Genomic DNA, 20,816 nt, shown 5'->3' with positions numbered 1-20,816 from the left:
AGGCAAGTACAAAGTACTAAATGTTTAGGAGTTATCTCTAACACTTCCCCAATCTAACAGAGCACCAGTTTAAAGGGCACTAGGAAAAAAGACACTGTGAGAAACAAAGAGGGCTCATGAATAAGAGCTGAAAAATGATAGTAGTTGCTAGGATTGATGAAACCCTATTCAGGTTTTGTGACAGGCAACGAGACACACAAATTCTTTCCCCTCAGGCTAGAAGGTGTAATTTCCCCTTCCACTGCCACAAGAGTCATGTAAAAAATTATCTATAGCTCAGTGACTGACTGCTTCGAAGTAATTCCAAGCAGTAATTTGTCCTTCTATCTATCTATCTATCTATCTATCTATCTATCTATCTTTTCAGATCTATTCAGAGACACTCAGAATAGAAACACTGGCATGCTACTCTGTTGTAACACACGGTGGGATGCGGATGGAAATGCTGGCCCCACAGGACACACACACACACACACACACACACACACACACACACACACACACACACACACACACATAAAGAACGGACTGCTGTGGGGCTGACGCAAGACTATCTCTGTCTCACGTGTCTCTCCCCTACGGCCGCCCGCTGCTCCTGACCTTCGAGATGTTTTTCTCTCTCCTTCTCCCTCTCCCTTTATTCCTCTCTATTTCACACTCACATAACACACACACTAACTGACTCACACACACATACACACACACACGCCTCCTTTTTCTGCACACCTCCCAGCCACTCAGTATTTTGTCATTAAAAAGCATTGCATTTCAAGCTTGGATCAAGCAGATGGGGCTGCGTAAGCATTGCTGCTCCTTCGCACAGCACCTTGGCTTAAGTACAGATAGTTTACATGCAGTACGGCGCTCTCGCTTAAACACGCGCACACAAACAGACATGCGAGCGCACACATGCACACGCACAACCTTCCTGGAACCGGAGAATCAGCCCGTTTGTGGATGGCTGCTTCGCGCGGGTACTGTGCATCTCACTTGTGTGATGCCTAGCTGATGTAGTTGAATACTTTAAGACATGCTCTAAAAAATAACAGCGCTACACAGCAGACGAGGGTATCGTCTCTTAGCAGAGAAAGCCTCATTCTTATCCTAACATATTTTGTAGTCCTTTCCGTAGACCAGTGGTTCATGCCTTGCAGTGGCAAAACACTGACATAAATACTCACATAAAGTTCAATGGGTTCATAACACACACAATTACACACCCACATGCGTACGTGAATGTAATATAATTATATCTCTGTGCCATTAGACACATTTCTCTGTCTTTCTTTCATTTTCTCTCACCCTCAACATTTGCATATTCCTTTGGGTGTTTGAGTTGAGCAGCTCTTTCCTTTTTCCTTCTCTTGTCTTCCAAGCAACAAATGTCAGCTAATTACACCATAGCTGTTTGGATGAGCTCCATCTTTCCCCTGTGCTCTGCTGTGCTTGTTCTCTATGGGGCTGCAGGAAGAGTCAGGCAGCCAAGACACCAGTTAGGAGCAGCCAGCTGTGGGGGTTGAGCTAGAAGGCTACTCCCCACCCCCCACCCCCCCGCCCCCCACCCCCTTCAAAACACACACACACACACACACACCCCACCACCACTACCCACCCCTAGAAATTGATTCCCCAAGAGAGGACTCATCAATACTTATCACAAATGATACAAGCAGCCCGCACCAACCTGCAGGGGATATAATGTATCATTCACAGCCAGAGATGAAGCAGTAATGGTTAGACCTGATAGAATCGGGTCTGCTAACGCACAAGGCTAAAAAGACAGTCACGGGCGAAACAAGTATTTCACTGAGCTCTGCATTCAGCAAAAACCTTCTTTTAAAAGATCCAATTTGATCTGGTGACACACTCACAGGCACAAGGCCATCAAGTCAGGCAGGAGAGAAAGTGCAAGTCATTGTCTGTGTGTGTGGAACAATAAACTGGCACACCACTTGGTGTGTGTGAAGTGAAGCCTTGAGGACGCAGCCGCGCCCCTGAGTACAGCTTGCTCTCACACACAGACACAGCGAGAAAACAGAGAGGGAAGAAAGAAAGGGTCTCAAAAAGGAGAAGATTAATGCTACACGCAGAAAGACACACAAACAACTAAACCCAATCCAAGATCCTAACCCAGAAGCACTGTCGGGCACAGTTAACACCCATTTACATTCAGTGTTGGGTCTGAAGAGATAGCAAACTCAAAGGATGTTTATTAGGCGCGTACGTTTCATACAAATATTCTGATTAGAATGGGAGAAATCTAATTAATTGCTTGATTCACTGAATGAACCCCGAATTTGTAATGTAATCATAACAACTGCTTTTCAAGGGGCTCTTGTTAAATTTAATTGGGGGAGAAGAAAAAAAACATCCTCTTTCACTGAATGAATGAAAATCAAATTAGGCCTGAAACTGGAGGAGTCTGCAAGTTTGTTCTGGTGTGCCATAAAAAAAAGAAATAATTTTTTAAAAACCACTGTAAAAGCAGAAGTGTGTGACAATGTATATTTTCAAAAGTCACGCATCAACTATTTTGTAACACATGCATTTTGGGCATACCGTGAGAGATTTTAGAGATGCACTTACTGTTACAGGTGTCTTCAGCTCTTTGACATCACTGCTGTAACACCTGGGGAAAAGCAGAAACAAGAGATCACTGTGGTTCGGGCCGAATACAACAATCTGACTCATAAGAAGAGCAGCATTCTCAAAACGGGCAGTTTTGATGCAGTACTATGAAGCTTTTTTTTCTTCTTTCATTTCACGACCTGAAAGCTGGCGGAGGCCCTAAAAACTACTTGCACTTCAAAGTTACAGTTACACAGCTTAGTATTTGTGGTTTTCCAGACACATCAAAGGAAAAAAATACAGTGACGTCTGAAACACAGCTGTGGCTACACACACACACAAACAGAAAGATATTCACACCCACAAAAAGTCTCTTTCTCCCTGAGCCCTTTCTTGCAAAACCTGTTTGTTAGAACTGAATCTAGACATTGGAGCTTCAAGTGTGAGGATATTTTCCCTAAACACAAGACAGTTCTTGCAGAGAACCAAGCCTTACCAGCGTTCTCACGCCCATCTCTCATGCATTGTCTCTAAGGCCCTCCTGTGCACTTACAGCCCGGGCTTAATCTGAGCAGCTCACCATAACAGACAACACCCTGCTTTGTATATCACACTACAGTGCAGTTTTTACAACTTTCATTTACGCTGATATAACCTCGTGTTGAATAAAAAGAACAGCTGAAGGACAGCTTTCGATTACGAGTTATAACTGGTGTCAGCAAGGTTAGGTGGGATCAGAATGCAGTACCTACAAATGTCACGGCTCCCCGTACACATGCACACAGACTCAGGGAAGCAGACATTTCCAGACACGGCAACACACAAGCAGTGTTACAGCATGTGTGGGTAGCTATCTAACAAGGTTTTGTTGTCAGTAAACACATCCATCTGGTCAACAGCAACTGAATCAAGTCTGGTGGATGCCTCAGCGGCACGGATGTGGTCAGATATTACAATAATAGTTAAAGCTATCCTTTTTCCTACAGAGTTCCCGTCTTTTCTGTTAACGTCACTTGCTCAAATGGTAAAAAGAAAGGGAGTATGTTACAAGTAAGTAAGTCATTTTGTCTCTCCAGATGCCTTCAAGTGTTTCCAAAGTCTGTGGTACACAATGCAACACAAGTCTGTCATTACAACTCAATGTATCACTGAACAGAAATCACCTAGACTGACTGTGTTGGTAATAACCGAACTGATCGAACTGTAATGGTTCCCCTCATTATCTGTGCTCTTACACAAACACACACACACACACACACACCATCACAAACTACAGGCACACACAAATACTTTGATAACTCATCGCAGTGATAATGATAACAGAGAGCCAGGTAGGCTGAATTCATCTTCAGCTTTTTTCATAAAGGCCTATTAGTGGATGATTAAAGGATCTCTGCTCACAGGACTTCACCACAGAAAATGATTTGCCAGCCACGAGGCAGGTGAATTACACTGGATAAGAAAGCCAGTGCTGTCTGCCATCATTTGCCTCACTGAGAATCAGGCTGTTAGTCTATTAACCTCATTTTACGGTAGGATCTTACCAGTTTTACATCAAACATTACAAAACACTCTTTTCCTGTGACTGCAGCCTTGTTCCGCTGCTATGTCCTCATAAATTATGTCAGGGCATTGTATTAAGTCTGCAGCAAACAATTAATTAATTATGGATTCATCTTTTTCAATTAGCTAATAGTTAATTTGGCATATAAAATATTGAAAGGGTGTAATAAATATACATTAAAATCTTCATAAAGTCCAATATGACATAAATAAAACTGCTTGCCCAAGCCCTTTAGATGTATTTTACTACAACAGAAAGACAAAAAGAAAGAAGGCAGAAAAAGTACAAAACAGCTGAAGCCCAAGTCAGTGCCAACCAAAACATTAATCAACTACAAGTTTGAGTGAAACATGATGTGAAAACTTCAAAGCGCTATTTACAGTTGAACAAATACAAATCATCACGAATGCAAGAAGGTTCACCTCAGCATTAATTTAGTGTGACAGAATTCACATAGCCGTGCTTTCTGAGTAACACCGAGATATTTGAATGCCTATATCCAAGTGATCCAACAAAATCGGTGCCCTAAGTTATGCCGGTGAATGTATTACTTTTTGAGTAACAATCCGAATGTCAATTTAATAATAGCCATCATTGCTTAGTCATTTCCATCTAATTAACGTGAAGGCAAATAAAACCAAACACACATACACACACAAAGAACTATCTCCAAAGTAATAATTACCAGCATTTAAACTCCAGGCATGCTTGCACATGGACAGCGTACAACCTAACTGCTATGATGTCTCCCTGAATTGTCTTGTTTGGTTACTCTAATCTACCCCTGTTGCCTCAGCCAAACAGATGTTGACTTTACTTTAAGATTCATACAACCGCTCTCAGGCATCCGCACAGGGTTAAATAGAGGGGTCAAAAGGAAAGAAAGAAAGAAAGAAAGAAATAAAGAAAGAAAGAAAGAAAGAAAGAAAGAAAGAAAGAAAGAAAGAAAGAAAAAGTCACGTGAGCCTTCATTTATGAACAAGCTCTGCTGGTATTTGAGCACGGAAAACAAGTGTACTCTGAAAATATACATATTGAGATTGGCCTAAAATCCCCTGCTTTTTAATATTTGATGCATTGTTAGACGAGCGACACTGGCGAGGTGTTTGTCTCTGTTGTCTCTGCTGATCTCTGGCACACCGGGCCCTGTGGGAGTGAGTTAGTGAGACTTGGCCGCAGACATTTTCCTGAAGCCCCCAGAACAAAACAGGCAAGTCTTGACAGTCTGTCCGCCACCGAGTCGTCACACAATCAGTTGCAGGAAACCAATCCCTAAATAGCAGTGATTCATCTCTTCATCACACACAATGCCAGTACACAGTGCACAAAGAAGCTCTCTCTTCCTCTCTCCCTCTCTCTCTCTCTCTGTCTTACCCTATCTGCCCCCCCTCCCTCCCTGAGTATGGTCTCTCATGCTGCTTAAAAATAAGTGCTTCTCCCAGCTTTCTTTGCCCTGTGATTTACTGGCAGTGTTTAACTGCAGGGCAGCATCTTTTATCGTTACATGATCTGGGGCTGAAAGCTGACAAAATGGAATCTCTGCGCAAGTACTTTTGTATGTGAGTAAGTGTACGTTCAGGGGAAAGATGGAACGAGACGAGGAATAAAGAACTTGTGTGAGAAACGTTTGCCTAAGTGCAATTCAAATCCCTCCAGCCTCCCAGTGCTGCGTGTATGTGTGAATATACGTGTGTGTTTATCATTCCCCTAAATGGTTTCTTCCTTGACTTGATGGAGCAAGTGCCATCTCGAGGGAACGGGTTACACCACACACTGGAGTAAAGCCCTTTGAGACCAATGAAAAGCTCTGAACATTAGTGCAATCCATTTGTGTGAGCTAGAATATACATATATATATGTATGTGCGTGTGTAATTCCAGTCTTGATTGTATGCTTCGCCCTTTTAGTACTATGTATGTACGCATGTTTTTGTGTTGCCATGATAACTTTTCTCTTCGCCGCATTAAGCAATACACCTCCATTTCCTGCTTTTCTTTGCAGGATAAGTCTCATTCGGATATATATATAGTTAGCCTGTCATTACTGACTTCAGTTGCACTTTGATACCAAAAATGCAAGCAGCTGAATGCTGGTGGATGCTCATGGTAGCGCAGGCCTACACAACAGGTTTAGCGTATCGCCACAGCCTTGATGATCCATCAGGATGACGTGTGAAGGTCAGAGTAGCCGTGACCAACACAGCTGTCACATCTCCTCCCAGCACCCTCTTGGCTAACTGGCCTTCCAAAACACTCAGCACAAAACATGGCCAACTGGGGGAGTACAGAGGCCAGGGCCAACAGAACATGCCTATAACCCAGACTGGGCTTGCGTTCGCACTCCATGCTGTAACACAAGATACTGCAAAGAGGCAAATCAGAGCTGTTTCTCTGCAACAGCAATGCAACTATGACAAGGGAAACCGGCAATGGAAAAACATTATGACGTCTATTAGTAGTGGCTTTTAAAATTTAATTCAACAGCCGATAAAGCCGCAGTTTTAAATGACTACCAGCTCTGTTCTGTACAAGAGGAAAAGGATACAGTGGAGCTGTGTGGAGAGCAGATGTGAATCCACTTTGATTTCCGTGCCCGTGTGTGAGTGCGTGCGCTCGTGTGTGTGTGTGGAGCTTCTATTAAATGGATCTGCTGTCTCCTTGATCAAGGGAGTCAATAAAGGGCCAGTGCTGTCAAACCCTCAGGGGTAAGTGTGTATGCACATGTGTGTTCATGTTTGTCCATGCATGCATGTGTGGCTGTGTGTGGTTGTGTGTACTTGTGTGTTACGGACAGATTTTGAAGTACTCTGACAGGTGAGTGATTGAGTGCTTTCATTTCCCTCCAGCGACAACAAGACACTCGCACACAAACACCTGCGCGGCACGCACACACACACACACACACACACACACACACACACACACACACACACACACACACACACACACAGTGGTGGATGAAGAGAGAAAGAGAGAGAGCTGTTGTTTCCTAAAGGATGCTGCTCCTGCCTGCATGCTTAAATTAGCTCTAAATGTTTGGATTACACACGGGAGCTCTCACAGAGGATTTAGCAGCCATAGCCTAGAGTCCAAGGGATGTGTGGATGTTTCCATCTACGCACACGCACACACACACGTGCACACACACAAACACACAAACACACGCACAAAACGAGTCCACACACAGATCACAAACATAAGTCACTCAAATATTACTCCATACATTCTGTAAACACTTGACAACACAATTTAAGTTTCATCCAGTGTGGACTAAAGATGGAGGGATGCTAGCAATTTAAAAAGCAACACACAGCTTTAAATGGTGTAAACAGGAACAACACACATCATTTCATTCATCAGGTTTTTTTTTGTTTTTTGCTATGGGCAGAAAATGTTTTCTCATTACGCTTTTTTTTTAGTGCAGTCTCGGCTTCTGTTGGTGGGGGGAGGATGGAGTATGCCAGCAGACGCAGAGACGGGGAGAGAAAAGGAGGAGAGAAAAAGAAGGGGAATGAGGGAGGTCAGCGCCCCCAGTCTCAGATAAAGGCCCTCTCCCTCCCTTCTGCCTCAGCTTTTCGAAGCCCCTGCCAGGATCGAGAGGCGTCTCACGTTACAGCTGTCTCTCAGTGTCATCGTTCAGAAAGAGAGCGCACAAGCAAAGAGCGGGAGAGAGGCAGAGAGAGGGAAGGACAGACAGAGACACAGAGAAAAAGAAAGCGGGACAATGCCACAGACTGAGCAGGGCTAGGCTTTCGTAGCTGGACAAGAAAGAAAAAAACAAACCAAAAAAACAGCAGCAGCAGGTTAAACCGGATGAGGAAACCTTTGTGATTTGTAATGTTAATGCAACATAAATTTTCAGTACAATGTAAGAGCATTTCGAAATCACTGATATGTGCTTTGACCTTTTCAAGACAAATTATTTCAAAATGTAGTGTGAACGCAGCTAGTCAGATCATTTCCTCTATGCCACCTGGGACTAACTGAACACTGACAATTTCCTAAGAAGAAGAAAAGGGGGAAATTATTGCCTTTAATACCTGGTGTCGTGTGCAGTGAGACGAGAGAAAGAGAAACACGCTGTCCTTAAGAAAAGAACAGGGCTATAAGAATGCATGCTAAAGGGCTTTCGAAGATTAGCCATTGGTGAGTTGCCTCTCTGCTCACGAGTATCCCTTTTTAACCTTAAAATGCTAAAAACAGCCGCTTGTTCCAGGTCCAGTAATGACTAATCCAATGACTGCCAGCATTTTCAGCTTGCACTACAAACACTGTAAGGCCTTGCAGTTCAGTTCTGAGTTAAGTTACATTCAGAGTCGATGATCATTTCTTCTCTACAACTTTTTTTTTCTGAAGAAAAACACAGGATAGCCCCCTCAATTCATAAAAACTTTATGAAGGAAAAGGTGCTGTATGCGCACATTTTTACTCCAAACTATAGCGCTTACACAGCCGACTCAGTGCGAGGTGATCCTATCAGCGTGTTTTACATAAAACACGGTTCTCAACAAATGCACATATAGCTACTGCGCAGCTCCAAACTGCTTTCCTATTTGTTTTTCCTCTCTCCTTGTCATTTCTCATGGCGTTTGTGTAGGAGTTAAATATTTTAAATTCTGGCTTAGCTTCAAGCACGCATTGCCAGCGCAGCTAAAATAAAAAGCCTTTGTGGCAGCAGTGACCAGATTTTAAATGCTGAAGAAGATCAATAAATGGGGGGCTGTCGAGGCGCAATCTCATGCATTTGTGTGTACACGTTAGTGTGTGTGTGTGCTGTCCCTATACATAAATGCCTGTGTTGTGACAGCAAGTGTGTGTGCGTGTGCCTGTGTGTACATGCGCCTTAACACCCACCGAAGCTCACAGCTCCCCTGCCTGCAACAAGCTATTCTATAGTATCATCAAAAACCCCACTGACCCAGGAGGCACACCAATAGAGAAACCAATATCATTCCCATTCCGACATCCGAAACATCCTTCCCATTTCTTTTCCCATTCCCAGTATCCTTCCCCATTCAAGCACAGCCAGCATGGGAGAATGCAAGAGAAATGTGTAAGTATAGGCCCCCTGCTGAAGATGTCAAGGTGTGGAAAACATCAGACTAAATAGCAGGTTTTCCAGACCTCAATGCCAATTCCATAATCAAGTCCCTGCTGCAAGAAAATGTTGGTAACCGAGACAGGGAGGACAAGGTGGGAGAAAAATGACAGAAAAATCCAATCCAGCCTCCTTCGGCTAATGTTAAGAGACTCTGAATGTATCTATTTCACAAAGCCAAGAAACACTGATGTGATTTCTTTTCAAGAAAATAAATGCTTTCATTATGCTGCCATCTTTCTTGCCACTCTTGCTTTTTATAAAGGCCACCTTAAATGGATGCTTTCAGCTCACATAAAGTGATAACCTTCTTTGCTACGTCTTTAGCACATGCAGCACAGACACACAATTATGAGGACTTGCATGCTCGCCGCTGTGTGGCACGGAGATACACACGAAGTACATCTGTATTTTTCGTGTCCTCACTAATGTATAAAACAAAAACAGCCATGAAGTGGAAAAATCATCAGGACCTTTAGAGACTTCATTAAAAGAAACTAGCCTGGACTTCCCAAACAAGGCATCTCTTTGGAGGGGGAAAATCAACCTTTTCACCTTGCTGGTGGAAAAACAGGCATCCCAACGAGACAGAGCATGCACAAACAACCTTGACTTTCATCAAGGAAATTCTCACATTGAATGATAAATAGAGGCCCAGGGGACGAACGGCAAAGAAGCAGCTTATCGCCTTTCCCTCCCAAATTTGGCCGCTCTGTCTTCTGTCTCCTGAAAGTCAACGCCGGGTGACCCACTTGCACTTTACACTGCTTATTGTTCGGTAATTAATCCACCATATGTAATCCACACAGAAATGTAGAGAAAATAAAATGGGTGTTGATTTGTTTAGTCTTAATTAAGAGTCGAGATTGTTTACTTGCTTCTACAACAGAAAGGCATATGCCCAATCTCATTAGTCTGTTTTTTTTAAACGTAGCTGCATTTCTCACTGTACAGATGGATGCAGATAACTCAGCAAAAGCACAGGCACAATATTAGAAGAGGCTCACTTTAAAAGCTGCTGTCACCAAGCATGCACTTTAGACAATTATTTGTGGATCCTGATGACTATCAGGACATTTAGAGAACAGGCAGTGTTACCAAAATAGCAAGGTAACATAAGGTTAGGTAGATCAACTGAGAGCTCACCAACTTCCCAGCTGAGAGGACATTAACCTGCGAGGCCATGTGGACACGTATCAATAAGTGATCTGCCTGCATAGGCCTCTAACACACGGCTCACAGCACTAGACCGAGACGAGGACATAGAAGCTTCAATTTGATCTGTAACAATATGACGCATTGTTAATCTAATGCATGGAAGCTTTTAAGGCTTTTGCTAAAATGCTGCTTCTTCTCAAAGGACCATTAGTCTTTCCAGGATTAATGTCTACTTCAAAAACATCTGTTAAAGTCCTCAGTTTCTTGGTGCATTATTTCATTTGTCATTATTTTATTTTTTTGCTTGTGCATGCACATTCACAAGTAAAAGACTGACCGACGACTGGGAGTGTGTCTTGCATTAGTTCTTGAAGGATCTGGTTAACACAGAGCAGATCTCTACTTCCTCTTTAAATTTCACAGCTCTGTGTCAGCGCTAACATGCAGAGATTTGACAGGGCTCCCAGATGGCCATTATTATCAATAGATTGTTTGCAGATCTTATTAATCTCTGACTAAATATAACTTACTGACATCAATGCATTGAAACATTTAGGCTGACTGAAGCACTTCAGACAGAGCTTAGTAAATATTTCAGTAATGTACATGTGTATGGTAATGTGAAAGTTTATTTTTGTCTTTCATTATCAGTTCAGCCTCCTGCTGTTGTGGTTAAAGAATGCATAAATCAGCCACTTTGTCATATCTTGTCACACAGAAACTACAAAGCACGGTCTAGTAGCCCAGAGTAAAATCATGTAATCAGTGAGGGGAGACGCAGTAACCGAATGCACAATATTGAAATAGTCACTAGAATTACAAATAACCCTTTTTTTTCTTTTTTCTTTTATCGTCAGGATCCGCGTTACCCCTAAAAAACACTGCTTGATTCATTTTAAGTCTTGATCTAAAGCATAACGCCACTTTTCTAAAGCGCTGTACAAACAGGAAGAGACTGGCAGAGATGTGGCAACATGAAATGTCAATGAAATTCAGAGACCGTTAGCGATGCAAAGTGGGCGGGCCCTGAGTTAAACTTATCTCAAGTTTGAGGCAAGCGTTACAAGCGACTACAAGTGAAACAGCTGACTGACGTATAACGGGGAGGTAAATTCTGTGTTAGACCTGCGACAGACCGCCGACCTGTCCAAGGTGTACCCTGCCTTTCATTCTATGACATCTGGGATAAGCTTCAACCCCGAGCCATCACCTACAACCAACCATCCTTTCCAACGTGCAAGGAGCAAAATACTTCATACGTGAACGAGGCTCTGGGATGACACAATCAGCCAAGGGGACAGGGACACTTTTCATATTTTGCATTAAAGGATTTACTTTGTTAATCGCCAGTGATAGTGACATCAAGTAAAAAGAATTTGAGGCTAAAATCAAAATCTGCAACTAAAACCCTATTCACGCCTGGCATTACTAGATGTTTTTAGTGATCCAATACCAAGTGCACTGCTCTAAGTAAAGGTCTGAGCCGCACAGGAAAAGAGCACCTTAGGTCACACTGAAGGACCAGCTATTTAACTGATGTCCTCGGTGTAAGCAGAAGCAGGTATTCATTTGGGCACCAATTAAAATGTGCAACAGCAGGCGCCAACAATATCAGGCAAAATAGATTCTCTTAGATTGAAAACACTTTGATTTCCAATTGGGCCAAAGAGTCAATCAGCCAGTCGGAAAGCGGAAGATTAGAGACATCATCGAGCTAGACTGTATAGCATTTCTTATTCTATTAATTTCCAGCACATTATTCAAGGGAAGTACATTAGAGACGGCAACACATTTCAGTCCCTGTACGTGTCCAGTGTTAAAGTGAGACCTGATCACAAGTGGTCACATGGGACGAATGTGGAGGCATATTCAAATATACAAGGTGTGAACCTAAGCTGACATAAGCTGCACGATACACTCCTGATATACACACTAAGAAACTGTACATGCTGTAAGTTATAACATCACCCATGTTGTAGGACTTTCATTTTATACACTTGTACATTCTGCACATAATACTATGTTTTTGCACATCTGGTTGAATTATCACTGCATTTCATTCGCTTTGTACCAGTGCTTCCCACCATGGCGATAAAGTTAATTCTACTCTAATCACACAAAATGCATGTTAAACAACAAGATCTAAGCTCTACTCACTCATCACAGAAGTTTTTAGGAACACAAACAAAATAGTGTGTTAGCTTTTCTCATTCAAAACAGGTTAGTGCTCAGCATATTTGGGAGGAAAGCTGTTAAACTAAAATCTAAAAGCATACATGATATGAATAATAACCCATTCATATTATTGCCCGTTGTAATAATGCACCATTTAAATTATCAACATATCTCATAGTCGTGTTTGATTTTTGTTCCTTTGCCTTTACTGTATTCACACCAGTCAGACTTAAATGACAGTCTGTAACCGAGGAAAACCCTGGTTTATGCGTGCGCGTTTTTGTTGTTATTTTGTTTTTATTTCTCCCTCTTTGCTGAACTATTTGTCCAATTAACCAGCATGACACTGATGTGACCCAACAGATAAACACCAGCCACTGCCATTGGTAAATGTCATCTCATTTGCTGATAGGCCCATATCTGTCAACGAGGCTGTGATTGGCTCAGTGTTCAGCCGATATATGGAAGCATCCCTAATAGAGTGGACGTATTTTTCATCTCATATTAAAGTTTTAAGCAAGAGCTGCCTCATACCAATGACTTGATCATTCCTATCATGCACACCTAATAAATCGCACTTCATTTCATCTGTAAAAGAACACAAGGATGGCTTTCCTTCAAAAAAGAAAAAAAAATAGATAGCCCCCATATTCAATAGCAAGGGATTATAGAGAATTCAGCCTTGTGTGCACATGGGATTGTCTTCTCAAAAGCTGTCCAAGTTCTGTCAGATTCAGCACCCCCAGACATAGAGCTCGTGAACCTAATTTCACCTAATCAGCTTAGTCAATAGCAACCGTTTGCTGTGACTTTGGTAGACATGCAAATAGGGCTTAACTATGTCTATCCTTAATTCCTGAATGTTCAAGTCAAGCAGAAGTCCTCCTTTATCTCTTCAAAAACAACAGTTCCAATTTGAGAGGGAGAAGCAGAGAAAGAATAAAACTCCAGCCGCGAGTTGACTTTTTTTTTTCTTCCCCTTGGCCTGGCAAGGAGAGACATCTCTGATTTGAGTGTGCTTGAGGTAGCACAGTGTGCTTTCATTTCAAACCAACATGGCAAACAAACTCTGACAGATTTGTTCCCCTTTTTTCACTTTTGCTCTTGCTCAGTCTCTCTCAAATTATGAGAAAACACGCTGCACAAATATATTACCACTTCTTGTCGGTTTGTATGTTCAGCTGCAGCATTTGCGCACACACACACACACACGGGAGCACAAACACTCACACATATATTCAAACAAATCCGCACCAAAAAAAAAGATACCAACAATAGAGAGTTGTGATAGAAAACTGGGAGACACTGTTCCGTTTCAATTCACTGATACCACTAATGGCTTCTTAGCAGCTCCATGAAATCAAGCAGCTGTCATGTCGATGCATCAGCAGTGAGAGGAGGGAGAGCCATCCCCATAAGGACAGAGGCACCGCGCCTTCATGTTTGGCTAAACATCTGCTCCTCTGCACTCCAGCTTTTGCAGCAATAAACGGGCAAACAAAAGAGGTGGGAGGTGAAATGATCTGATTTTCCATTTCAAAGCATTTGTTCAGTTTGTTTTCTTTGTCCCCCTCCTTCCACTACACCCTCCAACCCTAAACACCCTCCTTTTTCTCAAACTGCTTTACAGGACATGGGGAAGAAAAGTGAGATCAAGTTGTAACTGTAAGGGCCAGGGACACCTTTTTTGTGTGAGATGGATGACAGAAAATAAATAAGGTCACCATTTTCCAGTCTGTTAAAAGTCTTCAGTCTAAACTGTTGCAAGCAAGTATCATGGCTCAGCTAAGAGATAATCCAAAGGAAGGCGAGAGGTGCATGTGTGCCAGTGTGCACGTCTTAAACCTGTCAATCTAGCAAACTTATCGCTCACAGATCTATTCAGCTAAACCACAACAGCTGAAGGAAGAAGGAAGGACCTGTTTTTTTAAAACATAATATTATTTATATAACTTTTGTGAGTCTAATCATACCTAATCACTTTTTTATACTGAAATCCAATTAAAATCCAATGAAAATTATATTTTTTTAAAAATAATCTTCCCTTAATATCATTCCAAGTAATTTGCCCTTATATCATTCCTTCCTTCCTTTCTTTCTTCCTTCCCCCCTCCTTCCTTCATTCATTCATTCATGTTTAGCTGCAAAGACAAACATTGGGCAGCACCGAGTAAACGCCGATCTCACATTTATCAACAGTATTATCTTAAAACATCACAAATGCGCCTGTTTAACGACGCCTGGCACAAAACACCAGCCTCTCCACTTGCGTCTCAAAACAAGAGAATCCTGACATGTAACCACACGTCACTTTGTATTTGCTTTTTTAAAGCACCAAACATCGAAGTAAAACTGCCTTAAAATGATCGTCTGCGACTCTATCAACCACCTTAATTTCCTTTCAAAAAGGAAAATAAAAGAACACACACGGGACGCGCTCCCCCGTCTCGTTTTTTCCCCCTCTACCAAGTCTACAACTTTGGTAAAACTTGAGAAAAAAAACGTCCATTTCCTTTTAAAGTAGCCTGGATGTTTGTATGTGTGTGTGTGAGAGAGAGAGAGAGGGGGGTAGGGGTGCTTTGGTGTGGGGGGGGGGCGGTGGACGAATTTAAAATAACCAAGATGGCGAGAGGCTTGTTGTTTTGGAAGGGGCAGAAAAAATGGAGGATATTGTAATATACACAAAGGGATAAATTTCAACAACTCGGCCAAGCGGCTGCTAGCTTGCCTGCACGCCTCTCGGTTTGAGGAAGCGACCGCGATAACAGCTCCCCAGCAGGCTGGCCAGCAATACGACTAGCGACACGACAGGGAAAAAAAGCTCAAACTCTGAACCGCTGTGCAAAGAGAAATTAATATTATACGTCCAAGTTAATCCAAACTGAAGGGGGATATTTATGTATTTGTCGCCTAATTGTTTTATTTTCGCGTCGGGGGACTGTTAAACTGGATGGATTTTTAACGGACGGACTAGCGAGGACCAACGGCAGTCCAGTGCCTCGTAGTTGCCCCCCCCCTTTAGGTTACAACATCCACTACACAGAATAGGCAGCCAAAACAGCCAACAACTGTACATTTTCACGGTTGATAAATTAAAAGAAAAAAGAACAACACAAACAAAACCACGAAGCTTTCGAAAAAGTTTAATTTCGTTATCAAATTGCGACCGCCGGAGTGAACGGTGCGAGAGAGAAAAGGGAAAAGAGGGACACAAAAGACGATTCCCACTATCAGGTCAACACTCCGAAGAAGGAGAGGAGGAAAAAAACACTTCGTTTTTTTCATAAAAAGGAGAAAAAACTTTAACCAAACGTACCGCTAACGTGTACGGGACACACGGACTGAATGAATTACACCGCAACGAGAAAACAGGAAAGTATGTATAAAGCAGTTTACACGAGCTGAAAAAAGCCAAGAAACTAGAAACGAAGCCAAGCGAGCTCTCTCCGTACGCAGCTCATCGCCTGTTCTGTGACGGGGCGAAAACAGCGTCAGTGAAAATAAAACACTTACCTTTTTTTAGTTTCGACACTTTACTTATTTCCAGCGTGGTTTTTTAGTTCAACTAACACTTCGGCTCGGTCTTCTTCTCGCCTCTTTTTTTCCTTGGTCGGTTTTGGTTATGAAAGAGGTCGGGGACGAATGATAAAGAAGGGAATTGGGCAGTAATTGAGTCTCGGTGTGTGAGTGTGTGTGTTAGTTACTAACAGCAGATTGAAGGAGACTCTTCTCAAGGTTTATTCAGCTCCACTTCAAGGAACCGACCTGACGTCAGCTCACTACTGCCACACAAAGAAAACTTATTATTTGTGCAGCGGCCGTAGTAAAGGAAGGATACAGTAATTGACCGTTATTACTTTAAATGCGACATTGTCATTAGGTCCACGGCACTGACAGGGATGTAGCGGGAACTTTATTTATGATGTTGTTAGCGCCTTATCCGCTGATGGTGTAAGAAATAAACAAACCTTTTTTAAAAAATAAAATAAAATAACTTTTATACATCCTTAACCATTTTAATTAATTACTATAACTTGGATTATAGCTTAAATTTTATGATTTTTTTTTAAAAGAAAAGTTGCCTAAATCCTCTCATTTTGTCTTATTTGTGGATTTATTTTGAAAGGTGAAAGATGATTAAGTTGTAGGCACTTTTAGAATATCGCCAAACCTAATGATAAAGGGTGTTTTTGCTTGATTAGGCAGTGTTCAACATAGTTACAGATGATCTATCTGTCTGTCTCTCTTTAAGCCCCCACAAGATGTTACATGATCAAGCAAATACAAGCCAGTTACATAAAGGCTCCAACTTAGGGGAGGCATTTGTGAAACAAAACCAGAAAACGGGGCAGCCCTTCATCGGGTTTGGATCAATACATTGCCTGGCAAAGACAGCCATCTGTGCCTAATTGTATGCTTTACATCCTCTTCTAAACACACAATAAGCAACAGGCTGAACGTAGGCCCTCTGACCCAGACTGGGTTTCCAGACGGGGGAAGATTATTTCATTCAACTGGAAAACAACAAGGGGGTGGGGTGGTGGTGGGGATTTTTTTTTTTTTTGCAGATGGAGTGGGCAACTGTTCTTATGTGCCCCACCCTGATGAGGATGAGGATGGGTCACAGCAGAGCTGACTGGTGTGTGTATGTGTGTGCGTGGGTCTGTCTCTCTTGCTGCGTGTCACATCACCACTGGTTGTATCCATTTTAACAGGTATTATAGTGGATTAACAAACTGTTCACTGTTAGTTTATAGACACCTCATAAATCACACACAAACAATGAACTCATTGTTAGCAGAGTGATGGAGTATTGGTTTACGGGCACATTCATATTAATGCTTCATAAACATTATAAATGACCATAAATGTATCCTGATTCCTCTCTCTCTCTCTTTCTCTCTCTCTTTCTTCCTCTCTCCCCCACCCCCTCCGTCTCTCTCCTCTCTGTTCTTATGTCACAGCGTCTAAAAGTGTCACCCCAGTGTTTTTGATGCTATTGCAAGAATTGCAAAGATGTTACTCAGAAGTCAGTCATTTTTAGGTGTAATATTAAAAGAAAGAAAAAAGAAAGGTGAGGTGGTGTTTAGGTGGAAGATCCGATAAGGCATTCACTCGAGTTTTTGGAGGATGGACACAGAACCCCTTATTCAGCTTGTGGTGTGCAGTTAAAGCCATTTCATAAGCGTGCTCTCCATGTTCTTTGGTCATTGATTTTTTTTCTCTCTGCCCCTTTCCATTACCTGTTGAGATTGGGGGGGGGGGGGGGGGGGGGGGGGGCTCTTCTTCAAACACACACACAAACACACTCTCACAATCCTCTCTATCTGTCTCTCTAGCCACTGGCACCCTGGTGTATTTCTCCATCTCCTCCGCCTCCTGTAGCAGGAATGACAGGCCATGAGGAATGACAGTGGCTGTGTTTGTCATACAGTAGCAGCAAGAAGCAAGGATTTTTAATTGCATTGGAGAATCTTCATTAAAGAGAGCACATGGGGGCGGGAATGGTGGGGTGGGGGGTGGGGGGGGCGTGTGTGGTGGTGGTGGGTGGGTGAGTGGGGGGGCACTCTGAGCATCGTCATTAGGAGAAGGCGCTAGTAGCATAGAAGGGTGGGCCCTCTTTGCATGCACACTGAGAATGCCTGCCGTACCTCGGTCATTTGTAACATAATAAGTGCCAGCACAATGACTGCAATGCGAGAAAGCACACCACAGGGAAGAGAAGGGGGAAGGGAGACAGCATGTCTGTCTAAAAGAGGGACTTTTTTTTGTCTTGATTAGAAAGTATAATGAGCCACTAAAGAAACAGGAAAAAAAAAGGATCTCTCCTGAGACTGATGGAAAACAAATTAATCTGGTGATTTAAATTTAATTATTATTTTTCTATTAGTCCAGCATGCAAAGACAGGGACAGCCATCACAAGCGAGGAGCTGTGCTTGCATTTATTGATTTTCGCCCAGACACATTCAGGGAATACAGATTCATCTGCTCTCTTCCCCACACAATCCGCTATGTGGGATTCCATTAACACGAGAAGCTTCCAGCAACTCTGAGATGTTTAATTTGAACACCATAAATGGAGCTTAAAATAGTGTTCACACACAAGAAAAGTGGCCTAAGGATGTCTTTTTATGCAATTGAATTAGTCCTCACTTATTGTTGTGTCCTACATAATAAGTATTAAATAAACACCCAATAAATTAAATTAAGACAATGTTCTGCTGTATGAAGTGAATCGAGCGCTATTGTTCCTCCCTGCCTCCGATTATCTTGCACTGCTATAACAGTTGAGTTTAATTTAATCTTTTGTTTTGGATTAATGTAAGAACCCTGCAACCGGACAGTAATTACTCTTCCCATCCGTGCAGGATCCTCTCTTTGTAGCATCCTTTCAATACATCAGTGGTCTTGAGCACAATGCTGTGTGAGATGTAATGATTTGAAAAGTCAATGATTTGAACTGCCTGTGCGATTAAAGCACAAGGGACCAATTTTTGGCTGCTATATGTAGAATATCTGTGTGTGCACCTCAAGTAACACTCATATTCCCTGGCTGGCATAAAAATTCAGCAGTTACGCCACGTGAGCGCTGTTATTGATTGCTATCTCTTACCAATAAAGGTTTATCACGGATATTCTGAAAGCCTCACTATAGAGCTTACGGTATATGGGAATCCACATTCATCAATGCATGACCTTCAGTGCCAGAGACACCTACAGAAAAGGATGTTACAGGTGTTCTCATCCATCCCGGTGTCAGCTTAAGGAAATTCCGTGCTTTTACTTGTACACAAAACTTACCCAAAAAGTGATTTGGAAGATCAAATAAATGTTTTCCATGCAAGGTTGACTGAAATCCCCACACAGTCTAAATGAGTGCACTCAGAGAGTGTTTATTGTGGCGAATGTAACTGAGCAGAACCCTCTGTTGCATGATGTAATACACAGAAGGGAGAAATCATCATAATAGCAGAGTAGTAGAGTGACTCATTCGTTGATGAGGTACATTCACACTGTCATTCACTGAGGAGATGCAGTCTGTGTGCACATGTTGTCAGTGTGTGACCGATAGAGAGAGAAAGAGAGGATAGAGAGAGAGAGAGATAGCATGTTCCTTTTCTGGGAATGAGGAGTCATTTGTGCCAGGAAAAGTGGAGAAACAACTCTCAGCCCCACGGTGATGCATCTCTCCATGAAGAATGAGATCACAAGCAAATGTCACCCCAACCTGAGCAAAGCCAAATGACCTTGAATCAAATAAAAACATCTTCACCCGCGTCACTGTGTACACACGCCACACAAAATGTCAGCAGATTTTCCATTTGCTAAATCTGCGCCTAAGTGCAGGGGTTTAGCTACGGTAATCAACCCAGTACTTTCCTTCAAGTCCATATGAATATCACCCTGGAGAAACCCTGCTGTTAAATACAGCTAACTGCAGTCGACCGTGCTCCTAGTTTTTATAATTTCATCAACGTGAGAACAGCATTTCCCCCTCCAATCATAGGGCCACTAATGACACTAAGAAAGAAAAGAAGGGAAAACAGATGTGCACACTAAAAACAGGCGTTACTTGCGTCCTGCGACTGTAAGATTTCTCTTGTTTTCTGCATTTTGTGACAGATGAAGCGGAGGGGGATTTTTCAAGGGAAATGACTTTCACAGTTGAAGGAATTTCAAGCTTCAGTGCCTTGCTTTATCATAGTTTACATATAACTAGCTTTGATTTCTGTCCACGGCAGACATATCTTTGACAGTGGAGCATACGCTGATAGATAACTGACTGGTGCACTTGCCGTTGTTCTGTTATTATTATAAGTCAGGATTCAGTATTTTTCCGCTTTTCTCTGACCTACATAGAAAGCCCAATATTAGTTATAGTTTTGGTACACGTCACACAGTTTGTCTTGTGTCTAATTTTCTTACTACAAAGTTTACACAGCCTTACACATAAATGCACAAACCTTACTTTAATAATGTACGATTAAAAAAAACCAAAAAAACAGGAACATTACTGTAATTCCACAGAGACTTTTTTTTTTTAAAAATCACCTGCTAGTGATTTGTAACTGAAAGCTAAAGCTTCCTTTCATGAGATTCCACTCAAGTGCTAATTCCTGTGAAGCTCTCAGTTCATATTGACAGACGTCACTGCCATCAGAGATTCAACAGTGTTCAGCTTCTGCATGCAAAGAGCTTTGTTTTGTTTCTCTTTAAGCAGTGACTTTGACAAGTTTGATTTGGCAGACTTAC

At 42.2% G+C, this 20,816-nt stretch overlaps 1 protein-coding gene across 13 annotated transcripts in view; it reads right to left on the bottom strand.

Moving 5' to 3' along the window:
* The window catches only part of baz2ba (bromodomain adjacent to zinc finger domain, 2Ba), a 68,068-nt gene extending 51,764 nt beyond the window's left edge, over nucleotides 1–16,304 (bottom strand). For all 13 annotated transcript variants that reach the window (XM_063473641.1, XM_063473650.1, XM_063473685.1 and 10 more), the window contains exons 1-2: nucleotides 16,076–16,304; nucleotides 2,587–2,629 (exon numbers count right to left, since the gene is read on the bottom strand). The gene's annotated coding sequence lies outside the window, so the exon portion shown is untranslated. The remainder of the gene's footprint in view (nucleotides 1–2,586; nucleotides 2,630–16,075) is intronic.
* Between the last annotated feature and the right edge of the window lie 4,512 nt (nucleotides 16,305–20,816).

This window comes from Pelmatolapia mariae, linkage group LG1 (genome assembly GCF_036321145.2).
Source record: "Pelmatolapia mariae isolate MD_Pm_ZW linkage group LG1, Pm_UMD_F_2, whole genome shotgun sequence".
Lineage (NCBI taxonomy): Eukaryota > Metazoa > Chordata > Actinopteri > Cichliformes > Cichlidae > Pelmatolapia > Pelmatolapia mariae.
The sequence above is the reverse complement of the archived record's forward strand: the minus strand, read 5'-3'. Positions and strand labels throughout refer to the sequence as shown.